At 35.1% G+C, this 13,271-nt stretch overlaps 1 pseudogene; it reads left to right on the plus strand.

Moving 5' to 3' along the window:
* The first annotated feature begins 248 nt into the window (after positions 1-248).
* On the plus strand, positions 249-12,641 carry LOC113031128 (protein FAM111A-like; annotated as a pseudogene).
* Positions 12,642-13,271: the final 630 nt, after the last annotated feature.

The following is a 13,271-nucleotide window of genomic DNA, read 5'->3' on the forward strand; positions in this document are numbered from 1 at the left end:
CTTTAACGTTCTTCTCTTTCCTTGTTATTGCAGCTTTAATTCAATCAATCAATCAATCAATCAATTAAGCCTTTTATTTGTCACATTCAGATTTTTGTCTCTTCACCTTAAAACCGATCTTTTTAGTAATATTATTACTGTGTTTCTATGTAAGGAGAATTTGCCTTTGAATCTCATCCTGCAGCTTTGTCTGGACTGTCTTACACACTCCGGTACACTAGATGGCGATCTGCTGGTGCAGCAAACAGGAAACACGCAAGCATTAGACAGAAAAGGCGCGAAACTTGTCTGCGTTTGCGGCTACAGGCACTTGGTTTTCACGCTTTAGGTAAGTGTTCAAAGAAACAAAACAAAAAACACCTTAAATGGCTCATTTTCGTCAATTTATATGGACTCCTAAAGTGCGTGAACATGCACACGCTAGCAAATGGGTATGGGAAGCCTTCTCGGCACTTTTCTAAACCGTCTGGTTAAGAAATGGCGGAAAAAACGCCATTTAATAAGTGGGAGGTCCTGCTACACAAGAGACAGGAGTGATTGAGAGGACGTTTAAAAGGGGCAACTTTCCTGAAAAAACTTTTATTTACAACCAGAATCATCTTTATTGCTTCACCTCCACGTATTGTTCGTGATAGACTACCCAATTTGACAAGTACTGCTCACCTTTATGCTTTCCCATACGGTAAAAAAATACATTTTTCCTGGCCAAAATATATTTCAAATATATGGTAAATATATTTTGTATTTGTGATGCTCCAAAAAAATATATTTTTGAAATTGAAAATATATTTCTTTCAAACCAAAATACATTTCAAAACATATTTTAGGGTGAAGAAAATACATTTCCAACCTTACAGTAGAATGTATATCAAAGTATCCTTTATTTAAAATATATTTAGTGCAATAATGATGATAATGATAACAATACTAAAAGTAACATGTTTTATGCACATCTGCAAAAAACAGTTGGATTCAAACAAAACAGAGTCAAAGGTCTATCACGAATTAGGTTGTTTATTCATTTGCTTACAGTATTTCACATTACACAATATCTCACTATAATGTAGCGTTCATTGACTTTGAAATTATCTGTCAGTGATACAGTAAACAAGATACAACAACTGCTATGTACACTTTAGTTTTTGACAATATATACAATTTAGTACTTAAAGGAACACACTCCACTGTTTTGGAAATAGGCTCATTCTCCACCTCCCTCAGAGTTAAAAATGCAGCGTCTTCTTTCTAGATCCGTACGTTAATAGGGCTCTGGAGCGTGATCTTACGGGATGGGGCGTAGCCAGGATTTTTGGTCAAGGCGCCATATTAGCAGGCCAAACAAATGCTTGCTGTGTGGTCGGTTGTAATGTTAGATTGCACTACCGACAAAGGAATAAGCTTGAAAACAGGCTCTCTTTTCATTGTTTCCTCACCTGGAAACATCATGAGGGAGCTTATGTGTTGGATGTTACCAAAAGAAGGCGTCTAGCCTGGATAGCAGCTGCGAGACGAGCTGATATTCAGTTCTCTACCAGCCACAGATATCTGTTGGTGTGCTCCAGTATTTTCATTCAGGTAAGTTCTAAATAAGTTCATATTATTATTTATAGCCTGTTAATTTTATTTTCAATAGCACAAACTTAGAACAAACATGCAGAACTACCTTCTATTTATAGAGTTGCTAATTATTTGGCATTATTGCAACAAACCAGCCTATGAAATGAATGAAACAAATCCTGACTGGGTTCCAACACTACACATGGGGCACTACGAAATCCCTGCTTCAAACTACATGCTACATACCACCATGCCAATCAGATTACTTCTTCCATGTGAGGGTAAAAAGGTGACCCTCCTGGATAAGATGGCAAAGGTTTGCTGCGTTTTGGTGAACATGTGCCCCAGTGTGGTAGTAAAACCAGGGAAAAATGCTCTTGTTAAATACTTTTAAGTCTTGTGCTGTTTATGTAGTGATAAGTTTTCAAAAGAGACAGTAAATTACAGAATGCTAGTAGTGGGTGATATTATACAAATGCTGTCATGATTTTATGTGAACATTTTGTCATTTGTAAACTATACATAACATTTTTTCTACATTGTAACTGATGTGATGTTCGACAAAGTGCTTTTAATTAAAAATAGGCAAACATTTCTTTGTTTCTTTATTCAACTTTTGAACAGTGGTATTTAGTAAGTACATATTCAGTAAATGCAAAGTATTTACATGGCCCCCTAAATTAAAACATTATGGGTTATTCAGAACAGAACTATGCTTGGAAAAATATTGTCCCATCAGTTGATCCAACTCCTCCACAGTAGCAGGTGGAACCTTTCTTTTTTGAGGATGGCTTCTTTTACCTGTCACAACGAATGGTCTGTTTATGTTTTGATCAAGAACCTTTTTTTTGGGCAGCTGAAGAGGAGAAGTCTATCTTATGGCCAACCTCTGGCTGTATCTTGGTCATATTACCCAGCAAAACCCAGTATGCAGGTTCATCTGTAACAGTCCTTGTGCCACAGATCCTCACTGTTGCTTCTACATTAAACAGAAGAGCAGTGACATGGCTGCAAGTCTCCACGACTCTAGCCATACAGCTGCAGTGGGCGGCTTCAACCTTCCCTGTGATGCTCACAATGACCTGTGGCTGCAATGCTGCAATTCAGTCTTTAAGAGTGCAGGACCTAAAACACACACAGACAAAGTTCATTTAAAGACAAGAACTTTAATAAGCCAAGTCCGACACAAATGTGTTTTATTTACTTTCAAATCCATTTATCATAAATGTAACAAATAAAGTGTTTTTATGTATCCATCTATAGAACGCTGCATGTTATATTCTAAATCTGCATGTTTCTTTTTAGAAACCTATCAGCAAAAAATGAATCTAAAGTATGTAATGCAAGGATGTAATCACTTTCAAGAGGGAGAAAACATAAAGTTCGACTTTAAGTGACAACTATGGACACCTAATATGACAAGCAGATTCTGCAGGTCATTAATCAATGTATAAAACTAAAACAGAATGTATTTTTAGTGACACAGGACACAAACAAGGAAGCAAGATGTGTAATTAGGATTATTTATAATAAATATGAATTAATTAGGGCAATTTCTTTAACCATAAAGAATAACTAAATCCTTCAGGACAATGTCACATCAATGCACTGAACTCACTATGTTATCCCTCTAACAGAGCCTCTACATGTTCTCACTGTAATTTCCCCCTCACGAATGAATTTTTGCTAGCACTAATTTGAATGCTGGGGGGAATCAAACGCATTTTACTCGCAGTACTCAAGCTGACTTACCTTTGCTTGAATGACGGCGTACTCACAACGTGGAGGCTTAAAAATAGCCAAATCTTGTACCCAGTCCTTGGTGAATTGGATGTGCGCCTCCAGAGATTTATAATTGCGAAATTGGTGCGCCGTGTATGCTCTGACTCCACAGACAAGGTATGAGAGTAGATCATGCTAAGTCAATAGCGGTTTGGTCTTCAGGGTTTCTACTCCACGGCTATATTTCATACGGGTCCACATTTCAACAATCAAGTACCGTCTCTTTGCATCTGGACAGAATCTGTCTCTATACCGTCATTTTCTTTTGAGCTACGTTTCAGAATGGTTCGTAGCAATCTTGTTTTGATTCGTGACCTGCCAAGATGGTGCTGCGCTCCCACAATGCATTGCGACATTACGTCAACTCCAAAGCCCTTTGCGTGCAGGAGTGTATGCGCATGCGCACTTCCACGGTGGTTTAAAAAATAAAGATATAATGAAAAGTAATTAATAAAAATTAAATATTTAAACATTCCCACAAATGTGCAATGAACGTGCAAAAACTCTCTTTAGTAGTTGTTGCTGTTTCTTTCTTTCTTTCTTTCTTCTTTTTTTTTTTTTGAAAAATAACGACGTCTCTGAGGCGCGAAATCTGACAGCGAGAGGAACGGCCGGATACAGGAGACGGGAAGAAACAAGCCGATTATGTTCGCGTTAATTAAGTGGTTGGAAGATGTAAAATTCTCAATTCTGCCAACTGAACATATACGAGATTTTAATGAGGATGAATAATTAGCCGGCATGGAGGAAACGGACCTTTATTTCGTGGAGTGGCGACAAGAAGCCAAGGCGGGTGGCCAGTCTAAGAAGCCTCCATCATCAAGCTAGCAGGTGCCTTTTCCCATATAATATTACTTTATTCTCGTGTATTTGGAACGGAAGCGTAGAGCTGCCACCCAGGCAAAAGAGAAATATAAGTATATCACGTTATAACGTGAAAAGTTTATCGTTCTAACAATATACTATCATGTTTGAACAACATGTTTGAACAACATTGTACGAAAAATGTACATATTATCACGTCCGTACAATATTGTGCGAACGTGACAATTATGTATATTATAATAACGTGATATTATATTATACAAACATGAAAAGCATAATGTTAGAACAATAAACATTTCACGTCATAACGTGATACAGCTCTATTTTTCTTTTGCCTGGGTGGCAGCTCCACGCTTCCATAATTTGGTAATCAAAATATGTAACTTAATTAATTATATTGTGACGTACTTTTGCCTTTTCTTATTATTCTGCCTTCTCAATAACTATCAAAGCCTATTCACATTTAATTTGGCTTTCACAGAAATCCTACCTCTCCTTCTGGCTACAGAGTACTTACCAAGGTTAGAAACAAAGAACAGTTATGCTTTATTAATGTTCGCTAATTACAATGTTCCACATTTCCTTGCTTTTTAAGTCATTTTTAGGCTTTTTAGAGTTTTTGTTTTTTATTTTTTTAGCAGTAATGTTTCTGCCTATTTATTTCAGCCCATGAAATCGAATGCAGATCTTCCTAATGTGAGATTTACATAAATGTAAGTAATTTTGTTTGTCATTGTCATTAATGTTGTTGCTGTTGTTGTTTTTGTGCAGTTTGCAATCATATAAACCTAGCAAGCATCAGTCAGCACAGTGACTAACCTAAACAGATTCTTGCTTTATTCACATATATTATATGTAATTATATATACCTGCACATTGTACCTAGGGTTGCAGCCACTTGGCCCCACCCCATTGTTGTGACAGCCCTGATTGTACTTATACACTGCATCTGAACAGGGAACAGTCTGCCACATTAATGTATTTTTAAGTGACTTGTTTGTAATACATGAATTTGTTTTTTACAGATGTCAAAGTCTCAACCTCATGCTGCCCTCCCCCATCCTCCTAAAGTAAGTATTTGTTGTTGTAGTTTTTTATGCGGTGTCTGTGTCACATGCTAATCATAATTATTGAAATAACTGTTTTCTAACAGATTTTCCAAAACACTAGTTATGTTTGTTGTCATTCAGACCAATACTACTGCTTAGACATTGTTTAGTGGTCATGCATGTTTGACAAGCTCGTTATGATACCAAAACAGTAGGCCTATCACAATAATCGATATATCGACTTAACACACAATACATGTACATGACCTCAATAATTGTTGATGATGTAATTTATCCGCCATTATATTTACAAAAATAAAATATAATGATAACATAACAATAACATTAAATAACATTGTTTTCTATTTGTTAGAAAATTTACTATTTATTCAAGTTTTTAAGGTATCTAATATTTTGATTCCTAATTTCAATGCTCTAAATACTTTAAGAATTAGATGTTGGTTTGTCAATTGAAAGTGTGTAGATCTTGCATTATTATGGTGTTATATTATGATTATACATTCAAAGACATAAAATGGTCTTAAAATGACAATGACATAACTTGTCGCAATTGTTTATGGGGCAATATACCGACCAACAAAAAGTCGCTATCGTAACAGGCCTTCAAAACAGACGGTTTTATGATTGATAAATTCAAAAAATAAATACATTTAATTTCTCTGAGATTCTCTAATATTCAGTTACAGTTCACAACACAGTTACCCGTACATGCAGTATTATACTGTAAATATAAATCTCTGCATTTAGCATCCCACTAGAAGCGTCACAGTTACTGCCTCTTTTTTTTTTTTTTTTTTTTAAATACCTGTACTATCACTAACACATTTACTGTTTTACTTTTAGCCTGTGGATACAAATGCAGATTTCCTTAATGTAAGTTGTGCATTTTAATTACATCATGTTATTTTTATTATTATTTATTTATTTATTTTATTTTACATTCAAATATTTCAAGCTTCTTGGTTAAAGAAGCTTGATTGCTAGTAGGTAAAGAATAGTTCACCTATAATTCATATTCCCAATTAATTTCTCACCTCTGATTGAATGCCTTTGTTTGTTTTCCTTTTGACTATAACAAAACATTTTTGCTGGATATATATGGTGAATTTATATGCATAGATACAGTCGTAGTGCTTGACACATGCAAACAGCAGTAGATGTACTAAAAAGGAAATAATTACAATCATGATGTTGATTGCTGATGTCAGTATATATATTTTAGAGGAATGTTTTGTTTTTCACCCAAAATGAACTATATTGCTTCAGAAGAGATTTATTACCCTATATAAACAGTATCTATATATTGTTCTGTTTTTTGTTTGTTTTTGTTATTTTCAGGTTCAATGGTGCGTGTTCTTCTAATGGCCGCCTTCCCACTGGAGGTTTTGATCCACAGCAATTTAAAAGGTAATCAGCTTTGAAAGTCAGTTCAAATGGTTAGCTAATAGTACTTTAAAAAGCCTACTTCTCTGTCACCAGTTTCTTTACCAAAAAGCATAATATTGTAGTTCAAATGTTTAGATGAACAAAGATCAGATTTTTGGAAATTTAACTAGCCAGACACTCAAATGTTAATGCTTTTTATAGGAGGACACAGCAAAACAGACATCGGCGCAGAGCGAAGAACTGCCCTTGATAAAGAAACCATGACAGCCATATATAGTAAGTGAAGACTGTGTATCTAAAATTGCATACTGCACAAGTAACTCACTTTGCAACAATAAAAATTGCACAGATAGGTGATGAAGCATTGAAGTGGTTGGACTCAGACAAAGAAGGTCAACAGATTGAATGATGGAGAGTAAGGATAGATGACCAAAAGGGGTGTTAGTATTACTGTAATGTGAACTGGATAGACTTTCCATCGAGGGGGAAAAAAAAGGTAAAATTATGTGGAAAATATATCTGTATCTCTATAAACGGAAATATCTGTTTGCTAAATGAAGCTAGCTAATTTAAATCATGTTTTTATTTTAACTCTGATAAAAGTACTAGAACTGTGACTTTTGTTTGTTACAGTGGCGGTAAGGAAGAGGTTCCCCAATGTATCCAGAGGGGCTTTGGGGATTGCAGTCAATTCAAAGCTGGGGGAACTCAGACTGTTGGAAAAGAAAAAAAAAGTTACATTTTAAATATGTTTTATGTTCGTACACACCCACATATATATATATATATATATATATATATATATATATATATATATATATATATATATATATATATATGTATATATATATATATATATATATATGTATATATATATATATATATATATATATATATATATATATGTATATATATATATATATGTGTGTGTGTGTGTGTGTGTGTATTCCTCTGCTTGTTATTGATCAGTAAACATCTTTGAGTGATCACATTTTTATTGTGTTAATAGCAGTTCACATCAAATTCACAGTATCGTTACTTATAAGTGTTTGTTGCAGTTGCATTTTGTATAGTAAAATGTATGTATATATATATGTGTGTGTGTGTGTGTGTGTGTGTGTGTGTGTGTGTGTGTGTGTGTGTATATATATATATATATATATAATTTTTATTTTTTAAAAATTTTACAATTTTTAAGAATGTTATGAAAATAAAGTTGTATAATGTATGTTCCTAGCTTGATTTATATGCTGTGTTTGTTTTAGATATCAAATAAAGATTTTCAGTTGTTACATGTGAATGTGTTTTCTTCGACTGAAATATATGAAGGGTAAAATATATTTTTGAAAGATTTTTAATTAATTTTCAATTATATTTTGAAATATATTTCAAAATATACAAAAATTGGCCAAAAAATATATGCGCTAAAATACATTTCAAAATATATTTATATATTTTGAAATGTATTTCAAAAAATATATTTTGAAATATATTTCAAAATATACAAAAATTGGCCAAAAAATATATGCGCTAAAATACATTTCAAAATATATTTATATATTTTGAAATGTATTTTAGCGCATATATTTTTTGGCCAATTTTTGTATATTTTGAAATATATTTCAAAATATATTTCAAAATATATTTTTTTACCGTATGGGTTTCACAGCAAATTGCTGTCAACATTACAGCCAGATGTCGTACTGCTGTTGGTGTCACCCGAAATCGTGCAATATATCCTGCAGAGTGTGCATGACTATGTTCCTGCATGTTTTCGTTCATCCTCTAAAACAAAAGTTTTTTTTGTTGTTTTTTTTCCAGAATTGAATACTTATTGCAATACAAACACAGCATCCAATATCTAATATGCATGCCTTAGACATGAAAGTTTGAAGAAACATGCACCCGTCTCGTATTATCTGACAGATTTCACTAGTTTGACTGTAAGTGCCCTCAGCGGGGCTGTGACCTTGGCCTGAGTGTGTTTTTGCTCTTTTCTGGTTTAGGTACCGCCCTTGCTGCCAGTTGGACAGAGGAGACCCAGACAGGGCGCTCATCCTCCTTATAGTGTGTTTGGTGTGTGATTTATTACAAAAACAAAGAGCAGTAGTAATATAACTTATTACTAATAATATTTATTTTCTTAGGTGTCGCTTTAGCTCCACCATCTCTTTTTGTTTTGAAATGGACAATTTTCCCTGCTTGCCACCTTTTTTCCACTAAGACTTTTCTTAATTTAAATCTCCTGGACTTCCTGGAGTATATAACACTGGCAGATACTTGTTTCTGCATTGTCTCTGTTTATCTTGGCTTGTTTTTTTAGTAGCCCACAGTTGTATTAATTATTTTTAACTTTAATTACCTTTTTTGTTTTTAGGGTTGCATTTTAAGGAATTTTGTTTTGGATTATCTTCAGATGTTGTCACATTTAAGAATTATGTGTGATGTAATGCAGCCCAATTTTTAAAACTTCTGTAATCTACAATTGGCATATGTTATCTGCTTTTGTGTTTCTATGCACTTCCTTTGGCATTGAAGTTGATCTTAATAAATCACATTGACATTAATGCACACAGTAAAATGTGTTGTGTAATTGATTAAAAATCACTTTTCTTCAGGTAAGAAACTGCAGTACCTGTTTGTCACATTCAACAGGAAGAATGACGAGCAGAAATAACACTCCAAGAGACAATTTTAAGGTGCTGATTTTCTCATGTAATGAAGTTTATGAAGCAGTTAAAGTTGTTATGAATGAATTTATGTACAGGGATGTTTTGATTTGTAAGGTTATGGCGTACATACAATACACTGCTCAAACTTGATAATCAACAGTGTAATACAAAATGTGTTAAACTTAACCAGACAGGGAGCATAAGTCACTGAATCAGTTTAATTTGCTTTAGTGCAATAAGGGACACTGGAATGGCAACAAGACCACCCCCAGAAAAACTGTTTTACAGGTGTTGAGTACATACCATTGCTTATATAGATGCTCCATCCTGGAGGAGCTTGACTGCCTGTGTGTCCTAAATGTCACTACAGGTATTGTCTCATGGTGCAAGCAGTAACAAGGACCATAGCAAAAATCAGAACTAGATAAAGGTTAGTCTTGAGCAATGGTCTGTGGAAAGTATTCCATTTTTGACAGTTGTCTCGTTGCCTCTCCAGTGCTCTAGTCACTGCACACAAAAACAGGTGAAATGGACTCTCAATGCTTTGTAATTATATCAGTTTACCAATAGTACCTAACTCTTATAATGGACATTATTTTCTTTTAAAAACTGTATACTACATCTGCGTTAATGTTCCTCTCTGTTACTTCAAGGAATCAACACACTCCCAGGATAAGGAAAATATTCCACCTCCTCATCTAAATACTGCTGCAAAGGTAAAGGTTTATTCATTATTTCTTTTCTGTGTTGGCAATAAAAAGAAATGGATAAAATACCCACATATTTTCAGGCAGTTTAATTGAGTTATAGGTGTACCTGTTTTTTGTTAGCTAGGAATGTTTTAATAGTGCAAAGTGACTTAAGAACATGTTAGTAATTGAATAGAATAAGATTCCCCTGTAAGAGAGACCTGATTGTTTGTTCTTCCTAGGACGAAGAGCCTCATCTGACCCATTCTTTTGAGTGGAGTTACAGGAAGAACATCTATACCCATACCTGCAATCAAGCGCAAACTATTGAGGACTGCCTGAAGAAAAGTCCAAAATTCAAAGCAGCTGCAGAAAAGCAGAAGGACAAAGAGCTTGTTATTGTAAGAAGTGCGAAAGCAATCGCTTCACACTTTCCATGCAGAGTAATTAAAAATGAACGTCTGACTCTGAAGTTTGTGAAAGCTGTGGAGAAGCCAAAGAAACCAGTTAGCGTCTCTGGTTATCCCTGCAAAAAGAGACAATCTAACAAGCTTGTGATATTTCATGTCATAGCACGAGGAGGTAAAAATGTTGTCAGAATCCTGAAAAATCCTGACCTAAGAAAAGACATGCAGGAAATTACTGTTTACGCATACGAAGGGGAAAAAGTGAAGCAAGCTCTACGAAGAGATGGTCGTTTTCTCAATACCATGTTCAAAAAGAATTGCGTGCTCTTTAACATGCGCACTGAAGTGAACACAGAGATGTGCAATCTGGTTGACGACCTTGATAATGAAACTTTTAAGATCAAATTGCTCGACAAGTCTGATCCACCAGAAAGTCAGCCTGGCAGTCTTGATGACGCTTACGTGCTGCAGAGTGAATCTCTGGCAGGTCGTTCTGGTGGGTATGAGGAGCTTTCACAGCAGACTAACACAGTCAAATCAGAGACCGACAATGTAGCAGAAAAGAAACCAAATCTGTGTGGAAATATTTATTTAAAACAGATGCAAAATTGTTTGTCTTCAGAATTTAAAGACTCAATCAAAAGCAGCAAAAAACAAGCTCATGACCTTAATTTCGCCCAGAATCTTTTGCGTCTGGAGTTTGGGAGCAATGCTCAGTCGTGCCGAGAAGTAAAAACAATGAGGAAACTCATGGAACTCAGTCATTCTGTTTGTCAAGTAAGAATAAATGGAAAACCACAAGGAAGCGGTTTCCTCGTGTTCAGCAGATTTGTCCTCACAAATGCCCATGTTATTAAAGATTTCTGTAATGATAACGGCCGGCTTCATGAGCGGGTCACTGTCACTTTCTCTTATGAAAGTCTGGAGCAGAACGATGGCCTGATAGATGTGGAAGAGGTTTCTGGTTATGATTACTCACCTGATGTGTCAGGGACTGACTGGGCTTTGTTAAAGCTCAGTGATGTCCAGATATTGCCTGGTGGTCTCCTAACACACTGTGGATTCATTCGTCACAGTGGTGGAATTAGCATTGTTGGACATCCAGATGGTGGAACGAAAAAGATCGAATCTTGTTTGGTTGTTTGATCTGTGAACCGGAATCGGGTTGTGGAAAGGCATTACAGTAACAATAATGAGCCTGTCCAGTTCGTTACTCGCAGGTTCTTTGAAAAAGTGGCAGTTGATCTTAAACAGCGCAAACACCTTCTGACTTATGAGTCTTGTTTGTATTTTGGGTCGTCTGGCTCTCCTGTCTTTAATGAGGACGGCGATGTTGTTGCAATGCATTCAGGAGGGTATGCCTACCCTGGTGTGATGGGTCAAAACCAGAGTGTCATAGAGTTTGGGTATCCCTTTTCTGACATCATTGAGCACATCATTATAAAAATGGTGGAGAGAGAAAAGTTTGATGTGTTGAAAGAATACCTCAGTTGCAAATGCACTCGACAGCAAGACTTTTTGGTTGGTGTGAAAAAGCTTGTTGAGAGCAGAAATCTCACAAGGTTTAAAAATGTAGTGAACAGTTCAGTGGCTGTAGATGACAAGAGTTTGAAGGCTTTCTTTGAATTCTTCTCTCGGAGAGAGCAGCCAGAGCCCATGGATATTAACTGAGTGCACAGAAGGTTAACTGGAGACAGAAGATAAAGTGAGAACAGTTCGAGCAGTAAAAGCAGTCGTTATTTTTAATAAGTCAGGACACTTGTTCAAAAAAACTAATACTTTTTTTTCAATTTACTCTTTCACATAAGGTTTTGTTAAACAACTGATGCATCATGTACTATAAATAATATTATTATTAATAATAATGCATGTATGCTGGTTCTGTGCTTTTGAAATGCAAGTAATAACGACTTTACAATGTTGTGTCTGGTTAAATTTGAAGAAACTAAGAGAATGTGCTCCGATTTTTAAAGAGCTCAAATAATATGGATGTGATAAATATCATGTTGAGGTTTCTCATTTTGATGTGACATTTACACAGTACAGTCTCAAATAAGTCTGGTTTACATTTATACCCTTTGTACTGTTTTATATCTGTATTTTTTTCTCTGTTTTGTGCATGCTTTATTTCAAATTTAGAATCAACTGTGGCTGAATATATATGGAGTGTTGATCAAAGGCTTCAAAATATCATACCGTATCAATATTTTCAATATGACCAGTTTATATCAAATAAATATGGTTTGCTGTTTAGTTGCTTTTTATGTTGTTGTTTTTTAATCATACGAGAGCCTGAATCAGGGTCACTTTCAGATTTATTTTCAGTAAATATCTGCGCTACACACAATGAACAGAATACTGACCAGATCTAAAGATGCAGGTTTATTTTGCTGTGTAGGGTTTGATTTTTTATTTTTTTTTAACTAATTGTAGAGTTTCCCTGCCAGACCCTAGCCTTGGTTGTCAAAAAGGTGTCTCCATGACTGTGAGAAAATTTGCTACAACTGCAAAGTAAATAGAATTGTGCACACATAAATTTCTGTCTCAGTGTGGCTATAAATTGGTGATCCCTTAAGAAAGGCTTTGTTCAATAAAGCTCAGAAAGCAGTTTGGTTTCAACACTCAATTTATTTTTGATTTACAATATACATGAGTTAGGAAATCAACATGTAAAAGCTTTTCTTCTAAAGCATATGCAATTGAATTTGCTTTATGATGCTAGATAAAGGATAGCTAAAATCGATAAGACTAAGAGGCTGACCCTTAGCATCACAGTAAAAGTATCCTCCTGAATGCATTGCAACAAGACTACCTTCCTCATTAAACACAGGAGAACCAGAAGAGCCCTGATAAAAATTAGAGTTGTATGTCAGTCTGCCATTG

Source organism: Astatotilapia calliptera, chromosome 10 (assembly GCF_900246225.1).
Source record: "Astatotilapia calliptera chromosome 10, fAstCal1.2, whole genome shotgun sequence".
Lineage (NCBI taxonomy): Eukaryota > Metazoa > Chordata > Actinopteri > Cichliformes > Cichlidae > Astatotilapia > Astatotilapia calliptera.